Raw genomic sequence first — 16,407 nt, forward strand, 5'->3', positions numbered from 1 at the left:
TAGCTTTAGTTTTGTGCTGAGCCTTAGGCGTAGCCTCCACCAGACAAGCAAAATGATTTTCTTCTGTTTACTTGTATCCCTAATCTTGCAGCATTTGCACTGCATCTCATGAACGTGAAATAAACTTTGCAAATATGGCTGTACACGAGAACGATGTCTCCTTAACGATATGCTGTATACTGATCCACTTTATACTGAATTATCACTGGAGAATGACATTCATGCCGAAATCGTGATTATGAAATAAATAGAGTAACAGTGCAGGGGAAACATGTCGTTTCTGAAACAAGGCAAATCATTAGAGAAGCACAGGCTGTAATCAGTATTCGTGTCAACAGAGGGCCTCGCAGTCGCGATTCTTCAGTTAGCCTCACCCGGCCTCAGCGACGTTAAAACTGCACGAGCGGAGAACACTGGAATTAGCCTGCCATCAATACGTACCTCAGGCGCACGGTGTTAATGCGCACTAATGTGTCGCCGTAAAGAAACGGTGGAACAAATGCTGTTATTTAGCGCCTTTCGCCGAAGCTATTAAGTCATTAAAACGATGTACGTGATGGAAAACAGAGGAAACAAAAGAGATTCTTTACTTGTGCAGTAATCACAGTGTGGAGGCTTCGACAACGACCTCCCACCGTAATTCTTCTCTCGAGCAAGGACCATTAATCCTTCCTGAGACGGAATAAAGAACGGTGCTGCATTCCGGAAAATATACGACATCCTTCGAAAGGCGCTAATATGTTCAAATGTGTGTGAATTCCTAAGGGGCCAAACTGCCGTGGCCATCGGCCCCTATACTTGCACACTGCTTAAACTAACTTATGCTAGGAACAACACACACACTCATGCCCGAGGGAGGACTCGAATCTCCAGCGGGAGGGGCCGTGCAATCCGTGCCATGGCGCCTCTGACTGCGCGGCCACTGCGGGCGGCGAGCGCTAACGTGTTTCTAGCTCTTTGTCTCGTCGAAATATGGAAGAAAATGTATGAAGATCGCTGCTACAACGCAGTCATTAGATGGCGTTCGGGTAAGAACAGAGGGATAAACGGATATGAGATGTTCAGGGATCATTTTCTTAGAGTGAAATATTAGAATGGAAGCTCTGTGTTATTCTTCTTACTTTTCTCGTGTACATTTCATCACCTTCTGTGAAACATCCACTTCTTAGCGCTTTATTGCCCGTTACTTGTAGAGATACAGCAGTCTGTGATATGTCCGAAAAATTATGCGTAAGACTGTTTCCACAACTTGGGAGTAATTTTAATCGCTTAGAAAGAAGAAGTTAATGTCTGAGGCTACCGTATGGCAATATACATGTTAAGCTAGGAAACTGCCTATGTTGAAACATGTTTACTCAAGTAAGACTAGAGAACTACTGTAGCAAATATCAGAATCTACTCGATTTTCGTAAGTACTGTATTAAGAGTGCGAAAGTATGGATATTTACAGCTTTCTACTTTATAACAGTAGAAACGTTCTTTCATAGTACTAGTTTTAAAGCGCTAAAGTATGATGCTTTAGTGTAGCGGCACACCGTGTGATGTGTGTTAGGCTGAGCCGACCGGAGCGGCCGTGCGGTTCTAGGCGCTACAGTCTGGAACCGAACGACCGCTACGGTCGCAGGTTCGAATCCTGCCTCGGGCACGGATGTGTGCGATGTCCTTAGGTTAGTTAGGATTAATTAGTTCTAAGTTCTAGGCGACTGATGACCTCAGAAGTTAAGTCGCATAGTGCTCAGAGCCATTTGAGCCATTTTTTTGGGCTGAGAACAGGGCGGGCCACGAGTATGTAGCGCCTACTCCCTGGGAAACTTCCACACGCGGAGAGCACAGAGGTGGTACATGCGCGCCGCATACCACGCCGTCATCACCCCCTATTTCCACGACCGGGCGAGATATAGAGTGCTCTGGGTAAGATAATGGAATCGTACCCTGGAGGATCGGTTGAATCAACCTGTAATAAGACAACTGTCTTTTAGCGCCTGATGTACTGTATTTGCATAGGTAGATCTGTACCACAGAATGAAGTCTGCCCCGATATTTATCAATCCTATCAACTCTTTCTTTCCACCTGTCCTACTCCGCTTCTCTATCCATCTTTCCTCATCTCAACCGCGCCGCACGAATGGCCGAGCGGTTCTAGGCGCTACAGTCTGGAACCGCGCGACCGCTACGGTCGCAGGTTCGAATCCTGGCTCGGGCATGGATGTGTATGTCATGTCCTTAGGTTTAAGTAGTTGGGTTGGGTTGTTTGAGGAAGGAGACCAGACAGCGAGGTCATCGGTCTCATCGGATTAGGGAAGAATGTCGGCCGTGCCCTTTCATGCCATCCCGGCGTTTGCCTGGAGCGATTTAGGGAAATCACGAAAAACCTAGATCAGAATGGCCGGACGCGGGATTGATCCGTCGTCCTCCCGAATGCGAGTCCAGTGTGTTAAGTAGTTCTAAGTTCTAGGTGACTGATGATCTCAGAAGTTAAGCCCCATAGTGCTCAGAGCCATTTTTTTTCATCTCATCCGCTCTTGGTGCTACTACCACGTCCACACACCAAACTGACACCTGCCTTCATCTCTATATAGGTACCACCCAACGGACCCCAATCTTTATATCCACACCCTAACGTTTGCCCTCCCTAAAACAGCTTTTTCCCAGTTCAGGGCCATCATCTTTTTAGTGAAAGTGCAGTGTTCCTGAAACATGTTTTAGATAAATATTTTTGTTTTTATCTTCACATTTTACTCTTCTGATTTTAACTTAAAACAAAAAAATCAACAGTTTTATGTAAATGCAATTAAAATTGCAAAGTTTATATACTTTTAACAGAGTTGCAAAACTTTTTACCTATTAAAATTTTTGTTTCGTCCTTATTTATTGAAGCTTGTGCCGCCGGCAAATCAGCCTCCGCCGATATGGGCGATTAGTAATAAAGGGAGAGAAAAATACATGTAGTCACTCTGAGGGAGGCAGCCAGTATGATGCGGCCGTACACCCAAAAGAATGTTATGGAAATGAGCATCCGTAATTCACGAAATCAAATGCGTAACACCAGATGTATGCACAGAATAATCCTGCGCATTAGAGTGTCCAAATGCTAATGATAATAATGCTGGAAAAGTTGCGTCTACCACCAATATGGTGATGAAATGTGTGGCCGTTGATTTTCGTGAAACTGGCACCAGGAGCACCTAGAGACGAAGGGCACGGCCGCGCCGGCGCCTCCATTGTGCGAGCAGAGTAAGAGAACGGCGGCTGCGGCTGCGTTTTGCGCCGAGCGCGGCGGGAATGCCGCAGGAATGCCGTCGCAGTCATAACGCCAGCTGCCGGCCGTGGCGGGTGGCGGCGGCAGCTCGCCCGTTTCCACACGGCGTCGCGCCTGCTCGTTTGTCGTGCGCAGAATGCTCATATCCTAAGACAACACTTTATTTTCGCGAGGACAAAAGCATCTTTCTTCACCAACATCTTCTGTGAATGACAATTCCGATTATGTAGCAAGTAGTAAACACTTCAGAGGCGGTTGGCTCATTTTCCTAATAGCACTTACAGCCAAGCCTTCCACTCCGATTCTTTAAATGAAATGATAATTAAATGGACACCCTAGCTGCAAGCAGGCGTTGATTCACTTCATTGGGGACATGCTGAAAATGTGTGCCCCGACCGGGACTCGAACCCGGGATCTCCTGCTTACATGGCAGACGCTCTATCCATCTGAGCCACCGCGGGCACAGAGGATAGTGCGTCTGCAGGGACTTATCCCTTGCACGCTCCCCGTGACATCCACATTCCCAACATGTCCACAACACTACATTCGTAGTGCGCCTAATAGATGTTTGCCCATCATACTCATTACTCGTGGCAGATTAATCTACCAAGTCCCGTACGAGTTCGGGCATAGCGTGTGCGTTCGCACAAGAAGGTCAAAGGCCGGGAACCCAAGAAGGTCAAAGGCCGGGAACCCATATTTTTAACTATATATGACGGTAGTATCCGTTCCTGAAAGAACAGTTACCGTGGATGACCATGCAGCTTTGCTAGAAATGCAATGATAATTAAATGGACACCCTAGCTGCAAGCAGGCGTTGATTCACTTCATTGGGGAGTCCCGGTCGGGGCACACATTTTCAGCATGTCCCCAATGAAGTGAATCAACGCCTGCTTGCAGCTAGGGTGCCCATTTAATTATCATTTCATTTCTAGCAAAGCTGCATGGTCATCCACGGTAACTGTTCTTTCAGGAACAGATACTACCGTCATATATAGTTGATTCTTTAAATAATCGAACACCCATGTTGACGACGTCATATCTCCCTACATACGTATGAATGACACAATTGTACAGCTAAATTCACTGATATACACTGAAGTGCCAAAGAAACTGTTACACCTTCCTAATACCGTGTAGGGCCCGCGCATCACGCAGAAGTGCCGCAACACGACATGGGGCCAGGCGGGATAGCCGTGCGGTCTGGGGCGCCTTGTCCCGGTTCGCGCGGTCGGAGGCGCCTTGTCACGGTTCGTGCAGCTGCTCCCGTCAGAGTTTAGAGTCCTCCCTCGGGCATGAGTATGTGTGTTGTCTTCAGTATAAGTATTAAGTTAGATTAAGTAGTGTCTATGCTTAGGGACCGATGACCTCCGCAGTTTGGTCCCATAGGGCTTACCATAAATTTCCACGACGTGGAATCCACTCGACTAATGTCTCAAGTACTACTGGATGGAACTGAGACCATGAATCCCGCAGGGCTGACCATAAATGGGTAAGAGTACGAGGGATTCGAGATCTCTTCTGAACAGCACGTTGCAAGGCATCCCAGATATGCTCAATAATGTTCATGTCTGGGGAGTTTGGTGGACAGCGGAAGTGTTTAAACTCAGAAGAGTGTTCCTGGAACCACACTCTAGCAATTCTGGACGTGAGGGGTGTCGGACTGTCTGCCGGAATTTGTCAAGTCCGTCGGAATGCACAATGGACATGAATGGATGCAGGTGATCAGACAGGATTCTTATGTACGTGACACCTGTCAGATTCGTATCTAGACGTATCATACGTTTCGTATCATTCCAACTGTTCACGCCACACACCATTGCAGAGTCTCCACAAGCTTGAACAGTCCCCTGCTGGCATGCAGGATCCATGGATTCATTAGGTTGTCTCCATACCCCTTCACATCCATCCGCTCGATATAATTTGAAGCGACACTCATCCGACCAGGCAAAGTGTTACCGGTCATCAACAGTCCAATGTCGGTGTTGACGGGCCCAGTCGAGGCGTTAAGCTTTGTGTCGTGCAGTCATCAAGGATACACGTTTCATGTTTCGTTGAATGGTTCGCACGCTGACACTTGTTGATGGCCCAGCATCTAAATCTCCAGCAGTTTGGGGAAGGGTTGCTCTTTTGTCACGCCGAACGATTCGCTTCAGTCGTCGCTCGTCCCGCTTTTGCAGGATCTTTTTCCAGAAGCAGCAATGTTGGAGATATGTTTACAGTACACTCGTCAAATGGTCGTACGGGAAAATCCCCACTTCATAGCTACCTCGGAGATGGTGTGACCCATCACTCGTGCGTCGACTATAACACCACATTCAAACTCATTTAAATCTTGATAACCTGCCGTTGTAGCAGCGATAGCCGACTTAACAAGACTGACACTTGTTGTCTAGGCGTTGTCGACCGCAGTGCCGTATTCTGCCTGTTTACATGTGTCTGTATTTCAATACGGATGCCTATACCAGTTTTTTTTTTTTTTTTTTTTTTTTTTTTTTGGCGCTTCAATGTATGTGGATACTGTCTGCACAACGTATTGCAAGTGCAAACTTATAATAATTAGTCACCCCAAGCCTTCACAGATGGCGCAGCGATCGAGTAACGAGCTCAGACGCGTGTGCACTGCCTCTATCTGAGCATAAGGCAGTAACAGCCGGCCAGAGTGGCCGAGCGCTTCTAGGCGCTTCAGTCTGGAACCGAGCGACCGCAACGTCGCAGGTTCGAATCCTGCCTCGGGAATGGCTGTGTATGATGTCCTTAGGTTAGTTAGGTTTAAGTGGTTCCAAGTTATAGGGGACTGATGACCTCAGATGTTAAGTCCTATAGTGCTCAGAGCCATTTGAACCAAGGCAGTAGCGATCAGTGACACATTTACGTTTTCAGCGGACGTTCTACGTAACATGGGTAGGTGCAACGACGTGACACATTGGCAAAAAGGAGGAATCCTGAATGAGATTTTCATTCTGCAGCAGAGTGTGCGCTGATATGAAACATCGTGCCAGATTAAAACTGTGTGCCGGAACGAGACTCGAACTCGGGACCTTTGCCTTTCGCGGGCAAGTGCTCTACCATCTGAGCTACACCACCACGACTCACGCCTCTCCTCACAGCTTTACTTCTGCCAGTATCTCGTCTCCTAGCTGCCAACAAAGTACAGCTTTTATCGCCGGGTCCTCGTCTCTGGGGAAAAAAAAGTTAAAGTCCACAAGAAAATAAACGAAATAGAAAGAACAGACACTTAAAAATCCAGACGTTCAGCTGTACCACAGGATGAGATCAGTGACACTTCATACTAACGTGGGCAAGTTCATCGTGTTCTGCGCGACATAGCCCGAAGTAGCATAGAGGGAATCTTTATGAGTCTACCTGTGATTGGGCACAGCTGGCACGGTCCCATGGCAGTACAACAGAGCCAGGCGACGAATTCGGCAGTCCAACGGTGTGGTGTAAAGTCATTCTCAGAGACAATCGGCAGTGGCGGTGGCGGCGTAGCGTAGCTGGTGGTGATCTGCTTGAAGAGAACTAACTTTCATCTGTTCTGCGGCTGATTATGTTATCGTTTTTGTAGTTCCCCAGCCAGCCGACTTATCTTGCCGGCGATTACGTGGCATAGTTACCGCCTCTAAATCTACGAGGACCACGGTTTGTACCTTCGATGCGTTTCGTGCCCCGATGGCAAAGATATAATACATTTATCGCAGTATATTACCTCAGAAATTTTTATAATGGTGCAAGGAGGTTGCATACAGTGTAAAATGAACTGTGCTGCATGGAAACACAACACAAATGGGAAAATCCTACTTTAGCGCGCAAAGTTCCAAGCAGGCAAAAGTAGGACCGTTCCTGTACCTGCAGGACGAGTAAAAACGGCTGTTCACAGATTTAGCCGTAAAAAACTTCTGCCCGACGAGCAGTACTTTTGTCCGCTTTTAAAATTTGTAAGTTTCCCGCGCTTCACTCGAGCGTGCGACGGCCATATTTCGTGAAGTTCCGGGAGGGATTTGGGTGTGGTCTCGATTAAATAGGCACGTCGACGGGCGGCGGAATGAATTAGGAAAATTGCAGGGTAAGTAAGAGGCCGCGAAACGAGGCTGAGAGCGCCCTTGAGTGAGGTGCATTCCGCGGCCGGTCGCGGCCGCCTCGAACCCGCGACCACCCGACCGGAACGCCGCACGACGCGCACCTGCGCGCCACAGCACAGCCGCCGCTACAGTTTCATCCTATCACTGGCCTTAAAGAAATGGCCAGGCCGGCTGAGCCTCTATCGCTGGACGATGCCGTGAGCCCACTTTTCGTATCAGTACCTCCAGACCAAACGATGGAAAATAAAACATATCAGTGTAATATTGACGATTTTGATATTTTATTTAAATGTATTCCCTATCGCAGCTGGGGCCTACTGGTCCACTCACTATCGAATGGTTCAAATGGCTCTAAGCACTATGGGACATCTGAGGTCATCAGTCCCCTAGAACGTAGAACTACTTAAACCCAACTAACCTAAGGACATGACACACATCCATGGCCGAGGCAGGGATCGAACCTGCGACCAAAGCAGCAGCGCGATTCCGGACTGAAGCGCCTAGAACCGTTCGGTCACAGAGGCCGGCTCCACTCACTATCGATCTGAAATAATATGTTGCAGTAGAGACAGACAGCAGTTTCCTTCATTACGCCCTGTTCATCTGGTAATGTTTAGCGACACCACTGCTTCAGCTAAATTCTCAGCTGTATAAACACACACACACACACACACACACACACACACACACACACACTAAATGATAACTCAGAAATGAGGCTATCTCCGTTTGAAGTACAGTTGTAATTTTTTTTTGTTTTTTTGTTTTTGTTTTTTTGTTTAGATCTTTTGATGAAACCACGGCTAATGATGACTTCCTCCTTCCTTTTGTACCTGAGGCTGACATAGTGGTCTGATTCAAGTGACCTCGCTGTTAACGAAGCGTTAAACTCTTAACCTTCTCTCCTTTACGAGAACTGTTTTATATATTACCCTTTTGACGAACATGTCACCGTGAGGTGGATTGCGAAGTGTAGATATATAAGCAGATGTCAGATGCGTGTCAATTTCCATCGACAACTTACTCGTTTTAAAGAAAGAGGTAGGTAGTCACCTTGTTTCCTTTTTCTCACTGCTTAAAGAAAGATCTACACACACACACACACACACACACACACACACACACACACACACACAAGCGCGCACGCGCGCGCGCACACACACACAGCGTACGCGTGTCTTAGCGTGACAGGTTAGACGTAATGGCAACAGGTGCGGCGCTGTGTTTTCCAGAAATTCACGCCACATCTCCTGCTCAAATGTCCGGGAAACTACTTGCGGCTAGAAGAATGCTGTCTTGACAGTCCTTGGAGAAACCGGTGTGATAACATCAGAAAGAAGCAGACATCCGAGGCTAATGGAAAGGGACTTCTGGTCGTCTACGGCAGTATTGTAAGTCACTGAGACAAGCTGTCTGGACACTGGATACATTCTACAATATGCAGCAGAGGTTGTGTAGCCTATAGCCAGAATTCTACCCAAAACTTAACTGACACGCTCTTCTCTGCTTCTGTAATTACTTGTTAGTGTCAGGAGACGGAGCGCCCTCTGCGCGTAACACCGAAACATTGATCCAACACTCATTTATTTGGTCCAGTTCTCATTCGTAACTGCCACTAGGAGCGTTAAGACGTGTCGTCGGCAGATTAAGGCGGGTGCCCGGAATAGTGGGAGAGGATCTACAAGTTATGTTTTCGTTATCATGGAGCATCTAAACATCTATCGTACCGCGTCATAATACAAAATAACTACGCTGGAAAAGCCAGCGTTTCGGCCACAGATTCTCCAGCACAGAGTTTTGTATTATAACGCGGTGCGATACTCATAAAACCCTTACGTCAACTGACACTGGCCTCGGAAGCCTAAGCAGCTGTATTGAAACATCTGTTTATGCTTTTACTTTAAAAACGCGTCTTTGTATTTGTTATACCGTGTGTGCAAAATCAAGCTGCACGAACATAAATAGCTGGCAGGCTGAGGCAGTTGACAAGCTGGAGAAACACAAGAGCAACCCTAGTTCCTGCACAGACGTGCTCAAATAACTGGCGGTATCAGCCATTGTTTCGCCATATATTTATTCCTTAACGAAATTAGTCGTAAATAATATATCACACTTTCAAGTGAACAGCCCTGTTCATGGAATCAATATTAGAATCAAGAAAATTCTACATTAGCATTTAAAATTACTTACTTGGTTTCAGAAGGATGTCCATTATAAAGTAACGCACAGTTTCAACAGCCATAAAAAGTTTAGGTATTAATAAAGTACGATGTACCGGCGACTAAAGGATTTATTGGCGGCCAATCCCACACCACTGATGAATTTCTTAGGACCAGAAAGCGACGTATTGATTATTAAAAATATAAAAATGACAAGAGCCTTACATAAAATCTGTCGTCTGCACGTATTTAGTGCAGTAATGGGATAAAATTAAATAAATGTATTCATCATTTTGATTTGCAGCTCTTTGTGTTGGCCATGTTTGCAGTTAAAATTGTTGGATGTGAGATCCGCCAGTTATGCAAAACATCGTTTTTTCCCAGTACCCATCCTCAGTGGGTTTCCGTTTTTATTTATTCTGTAATATGAACATTTTTGTTAAATTACTAGAAAATTATGTGTATCTTTAGTTCAAACAATAGATCGTTTCTTTTTGTAAATACCTTTACATTTGGTGCGCATAAATTTTCTCGATCACTTGTGTGTTGATTACTACAGGTAGCTTGTCATCTGCAACCAAACGATGTTGATGAGAAAGTTTTTTGCTGGGAGTTAACTTATCTTCTAGAATGTAATTTAGTTTGTCGCGATGTTTTCGCGTCTATATTCTTTTTTAAATTCTAGAAGATAGGTTAACTCCCAGCAAAAAACTTTCTCATCAACATCGTTCGGTTGCAGATGACAAGCTACCTGTAGTAATCAACACACAAGTGATCCAGAAAATTCACGCACACCAAATGTAAAGGTATTTACAAAAAGAAACGATCTATTGTTTGAACTAGAAATGCACATAATTTTATAATCATTTAACAAAAATGTTCACATTACAGAATAAATAAAAACGAAAACCCACTGATGATGCCGGCCGGAGTGGCCGAGCGGTTAAAGGCGCTACTGTCTGGAACCGCACGACCGCTACGGTCGCAGGTTCGAATCCTGCCTCGGGCATGGATGTGTGTGATGTCCTTAGGTTAGTTAGGTTTAAGTAGTTCTAAGTTCTAGGGGACTTATGACCACAGCAGTTGAGTTCCATAGTGCTCAGAGCCATTAAACCATTAACCCACTGATGATGGCACAGTGGTGCCGAAACATGTTTGGGTACTGAGAAAAAACGGTGGTTTGCATAACTGGCGGACCTCACATCCAACAATTATAAATAAATGTATTTTATACATTTACAGCTTTATGACAGTTTTGGTATAATGTCTTTCAGAGTTTTTGATTTATTCAATATGCGACGGGACCGATGTAATGTACATGTTCAAACAAATTACAGTTTAAGAAAAATTGGTTAATTTATTGAAGAGGAAGAGCCTCACAAACTGAGTAAGTCAGTAAGCCTTCGGTCCACGTCTAGCCCTTATTCGAGCAGTTATTTGGCTCGGCATTGATTGATACAGTTGCTGGATGACCCCTTGAGCCCGTGCCACACTCTGTCCAGTTGTGTGTTAGGTCGTCAAAAGGCAGCACTGGTTGGACGGTCCTGCCCATAGTGCTCTTGAAGTGGGGAGAGATCCGGAGACTTTGCTGGCCAAGGTGGCGTTTGAGAAGCACGAAGATAAGCAACTGAAACTCGCGCCGTGTGCGGGCGGGTGTTATCTTTATGAAATGTAAGCACAGGGTGGCTTGCCGTGAAGGCATGCAAAACGGGATGCAGAGATTTGTCGACGTGCCGCGGTCGTGCTATGAAAAGAAATGGCACCCCAGATCACCAGCCGGCCGAAGTGGCCGTGCGGTTAAAGGCGCTGCAGTCTGGAACCGCAAGACCGCTACGGTCGCAGGTTCGAATCCTGCCTCGGGCATGGATGTTTGTGATGTCCTTAGGTTAGTTAGGTTTAATTAGTTCTAAGTTCTAGGGGACTAATGACCTCAGCAGTTGAGTCCCATAGTGCTCAGAGCCATTTGAACCCAGATCACCAATTTTGATTGTCGGGTCGTGCGGCGGGCGACAGTCATGTTGGTATCCGGGGCATCTCCAGACACGGCCTCATTGGTCAATGGAACTGAATTCTAAGCGGGACTCATCATTGAAGACAATTCTACTCCTGTCAATGAGAGTCCAGGCCGCAGACGTGTGTGAAGACGCCTCGGAGAAATACCAACTTGACTATCGACGGTCATACGGTACAACTGCCAGTAGTGGCGGCCTGTGGTTGAAAAAAATGGTTCAAATGGCTCTGAGCACTATGGGACTTAACATCTGTGGTCATCAATCCCCTAGAACTTAGAACTATTTAAACCGAACTAACCTAAGGACACCACAACACATCCATGCCCGAGGCAGGATTCTAACCTGCGACCGTAGCGGTGACGTGGTTCCAGACTGAAGCGCCTAGAACCGCACGGCCACACCGGCCGGCCTGTGGTGCCTTTTCATTTCATAGCAGGATTCCTTTGGTTGCTAATCGCGGCACTGTTACAGCGACGACGATATTGTGTGCCCCGTTTTGTTGCCCTCATGACAACCCAACCGAGTGTTAAATTTCAGTATGATGATGCCAGCCCGCACACAAGGAGAGTTTCTACTGCTTATCTTTGTGATTGCCAAATCCTACCTCGACCAGGAAGGTCGCCGGGTCTCTCTCCTATTAAGAATTTTTGGGGTATTTCGGGCAGAGCCCTCCAACCAGCTCGAGATTTTCATGATCTATAGGCCAATAGGATAGAATTTGGCACAGTAGCCATCAAAAGGACATTCTAGAACTCTTATCAATCAATGCCAAGTAGAATAACTGCTTGCATAAGGACTTGAGGTAAACCGACACATTATTGAGTTGTTCAGTTTGTGAAGCTCTCTCTCTTACGTAAGTCATCCAATTTTTTCTGACATCGTAGTCATCTGTTATTCTGTAGATGTACATCCCACCTACCAGTTTCCGTCCCATTTGGACAGAAACTTGGTGGTGCGTCGTCTTTTTCTCTTAAGAGTGTACTGAGTAACACGTCTGTGCGAGTGTGGTGAAGTGTGTGTCGCTGACGGTGGTGTGGTGGCGCAGGTGGCGACCGCGGGCGCTGCGATGTGGGCGAGGTAGCGGCGGCGGCCGCGACGCGCCGACATGCGGGCCGCGCGCGCCCTCTGCCTGCTGGCGCTGGCCTGCGCCCTGCCGCTGCCGGTGCCGCTGCCGCTGCCGACCGGCGCACGCGCCGCCCACGCCTCGCACGGCTTCCGCAGCGGCAAGAGTGAGTATCGCCCCAGTTGCACTGCTGGGGGAACACTAGAAAAGTGTCTGCGAACGTCGTGGCCGTAAGATTCCAGGTGGACAAGCAACGAAAGAATACGCCTTGAAACTTCCTGGCAGATCAAAACTGTGTGCCGGACCGAGACTCGAACTCGGCGCCTTTACCTTTCGCGGGCAAGTGGTAGAGCACTTGCCCGCGAGTCTCGGCCCGGCACACAATCTGCCAGGAAGTTTCACATCAGCGCACACTCCGCTGCAGAGTGAAAATCTCATTGTGGATCCCTCTAACAGTAATTTCAAATTTAGACCATACGCGAATTTCACTTCAATGCACGTGGAACTGGCGTACGTCCGGCAGCGACATCATTTGACCACCTTTCCACTGCCGTGAGACAAACCGGCATTGAATATCTGCCTCGTAGTACTCGCTGACTGTTAACAATACGAGGTGATGACTGAGTATGGAGGCGTCCAGGGCATTGCCCGCCTCTGGCCACGAAATCCCGCGGGTTCAGCAACGAGGTCTATTAGTTACGTCTTACGTCGATATAACTTATGATGATGGACGCCTGTCATCGATGTCGAGGGTAATCTGACACCTGTGCAGTGTTTGGGCAGGATGTTATTGTGCATCTGTGCAATCAACATTTCGATGATGGGTTCGCTATCTTCCACGAGCACAGTGCGTCCACCTCGTGAACTCCTCCCTCCAGAAGACAGAAATCAATCAAATTGGGTGAATTTTTAGACAACATAGTTGTATGGAGATAAAAAGCGATTGATTTAGCTATAATCAATTATTCAAAATGACAGTCACAATCGCATTATTTATTTTGCCGCCAACTGGTTTCAACCCGCGATGGGGTCATCTTCAGGGCAATTTACACCATTTGGTCGCTCGCTGGAGACGTCACCCTGCGTGTGCACGGTTGGTAAGTTGATAGTTACCAAACGTGCACAGACAGGCAGGGTGACGTCTCCAGCGAGCGACCAAATGGTGTAAATTGCCCTGAAGATGATCCCATCGCGGGTTGAAACCGGTTGCCGGCAAAATAAATAATGCGATTGTGACTGTCATTTCAAATGGTGTGGCCTGCGGTATCTTCGCATGCTCTGGAACGGTTGGAACCCGCATTACGTCGTCGCTGGACCCCCCCCCCCCCCCCCTCCCTACACTTCACACAATGGGTGAACTCGAGAGGGCCATTGTTGACGAATGGGAGTGGTTTAAGCAGTAACACTTTGTGAACAGCACGGTAAAGGAGATGTATGTTACAATGCAACGCGGTAGTGAATATTACAGGGAAGCAATTTCTATTTCACATAAATAGTAGGCAGACAACATGACTTGGCTTTTTTCGGGGAATGAAGGAATCGGTGGACGTCGGAAGGCCCCGGACCAGTAAGGAATCTTTTCGGTCGTTACCAAACTTAGCTACTAAACAATGTGACGAGCCGTAAAACTGTCGTAGGCACTGCGAATGCAATCCTGGTCCCTATCTGCTTTCCGTCCTGCAAAAAAGAGGCGAAGCTTGTTTCTCCAACAACTCTGCTTCCCCACAGAAGCCCGTAAACTAAGCGGCGATCGCATGCTTAAGCTCCTAACATCCCCCGCATTTTTTGCGAGTTATGCTGTGGTTATAGTAAGAAGATGTGCGTTTTAAAATATTATTGTTTCGCTTTGTTTTTCTTTATTAATTTGACAAGACTTATTCTAGAATGAGATTTTCACTCTGCAGCGGAGTGTGCTCTGATATAAAAACTTTCCTGACAGATTAAAACTGTGTGCCGGACCGAGACTCGAACTCGGGACCATTGCCGTTCGCGGGGAAGTGCTCTACCATCTGAGCTACCCAAGCACGATTCACGCCCCGTCCTCACAGCTTTACTTCTGCCAGTACCTCGTCTCCTACCTTCCAAACTTTACAGAAGCTCTCCTGCGAACCTTGCAGAACTAGCACTCCTGAAAGAAAGGATATTGTGGAGACATGGCTTAGCCACAGTTGTGGGATGTTTCCAGAACGAAATGTTCACTCTACAGCGGAGTGTGCGCTGACATGAAACTTCCTGGCAGATTAAAACTGTGTGCCGGGCCGACAAATCGCGCTCTGTTTAACTGTACTGAGATCATACACTTTTCTCTTACCTCCATTGCGTAGGTGATTGTACGTAACGATTTTCTGGAGTGAAAAGGTAGTCAAGAATTAAATTTCTGATTTAGAGAGAAGCAAAATCTTGGCTCTTGGCTAGGGTGGTGCAGCAATGGCAGAGTTCCTGATGACTGGACTTCATGTCACTATATTGGGCTAAATACTCTGTACATGTTGACCTCTCCCTGTGACAGAGAGATATTCTGGTACTATTTGGTCACATTTGGATTCTTTGTTGGTTGCTGCACTCCAGTACTTATTAATAGCAGTTTCTGTCGGCTAAGGATAAATACCGGAAGGACTATGCTGAGTGAAAAGTTACAAAAAAATTCAAAGATTAATTTTCATTGTATGTATATTAGTGACAGTTTGCAGGAGCATTATTCCTTTTATTGCTCCGTCAGCAAGCAGCGGCGCAAGGCTTAATGTTGGACACAGTTTGTGAGTGTGTGCGTGTATGTGTGAGAGGCCGGTGCAGAGCTGTCGCGGCGCGGTCCTAGCCAGTATCCAGTAGCGTGCAGCCAGCGGCCACTAGCAATGCCACGCAGGTAGGTGCGCGCAGCCGGCATACAGCTGCTGCTCCTCGTCCGAACAGCCGCCTCGAGACGGATGGCTTCTGCCGTTATGCCTCGTTCGTCACGCCACCCGGCGGCAGGTGAGTTGTGTCCTAAACGCGCCATCCTCCATAAATCTGTTCACCTAAGCAGGTTTTCGTGTCGACCAAAATTTTTCATTCTGTAAGCTACGGCACGTGAATCCTGAATGTATTACATATCCAAAACACGCGGAAATGTCGCCCAGACCTCCAGTCAGTACAGTGTCTGGAGAAAACAGTGAGGGTCTCAGTCTAATCGTGGTGCATCCTGGGAGCTATCGTGACCAGGAAAGCCTGGAAAACTGCAGGGCACAACAAAAGTATACATGCTCTGCTATATTGTGCTTCAAAATTTCTTTTGGAGTGACCCTCGTATTTATTGCTTGACAGCCGAACTGTTGACATCGTAAACACCAACATTGATTTTATTGACACGTACCTAGGTAGAAATGATCATCATAGTTAAATAAGAGAAATCAGAGCTCGAATGAAAAGATTTAGGTGTTCCTTTTTCCCACGCGCCATTCGAGAGTGGAATGGTATAGAAGTAGTATGAAAATGATTCGATGAACCCTCTGCCAGGCACTGAAGTGTGAACTGCAGAGTAACCATGTAGATGTAGATTTCCACTCTCTTCCTCTTTGGTTGGTGCCACTGTTACGCTGTATTTATGGAATGACATTTTCACCAGTAGACTGTAGGAAGTATGATTATTTGTTACGCTGTAAATTTCGTCGTACAATCATGTTCAAGTGTTTTCGAAATGCATTAGCACATGTCGTTAACAATCGTCGCTGTATACAGGAATAGCAGGGTAGTGGAATTACCATTAAATACGAGGGTAAAAACCTTAAATTTGTAATAACAAATCGAAATTTGGCGCCGTTATACTGTAAGTTGGTAAGCGTGCTACACACAGCGT

General features: G+C 46.8%; 1 long non-coding RNA gene and 1 other non-coding gene across 2 annotated transcripts in view; one reads left to right on the forward strand and one right to left on the reverse strand.

The window, feature by feature from the left end:
• The window catches only part of LOC126482355 (uncharacterized), a 171,769-nt gene extending 159,145 nt beyond the window's left edge, over positions 1 to 12,624 (forward strand). Inside the window, exon 3 of the long non-coding RNA XR_007587635.1 lies at positions 12,558 to 12,624. This is a non-coding gene — a long non-coding RNA (uncharacterized LOC126482355). The remainder of the gene's footprint in view (positions 1 to 12,557) is intronic.
• On the reverse strand, positions 3,647 to 3,721 carry Trnat-ugu (transfer RNA threonine (anticodon UGU)). Its single transcript has one exon. It is a non-coding gene; the product is annotated as a tRNA-Thr (tRNA).
• Positions 12,625 to 16,407: the final 3,783 nt, after the last annotated feature.

Source organism: Schistocerca serialis, chromosome 5 (genome assembly GCF_023864345.2).
Source record: "Schistocerca serialis cubense isolate TAMUIC-IGC-003099 chromosome 5, iqSchSeri2.2, whole genome shotgun sequence".
Lineage (NCBI taxonomy): Eukaryota > Metazoa > Arthropoda > Insecta > Orthoptera > Acrididae > Schistocerca > Schistocerca serialis.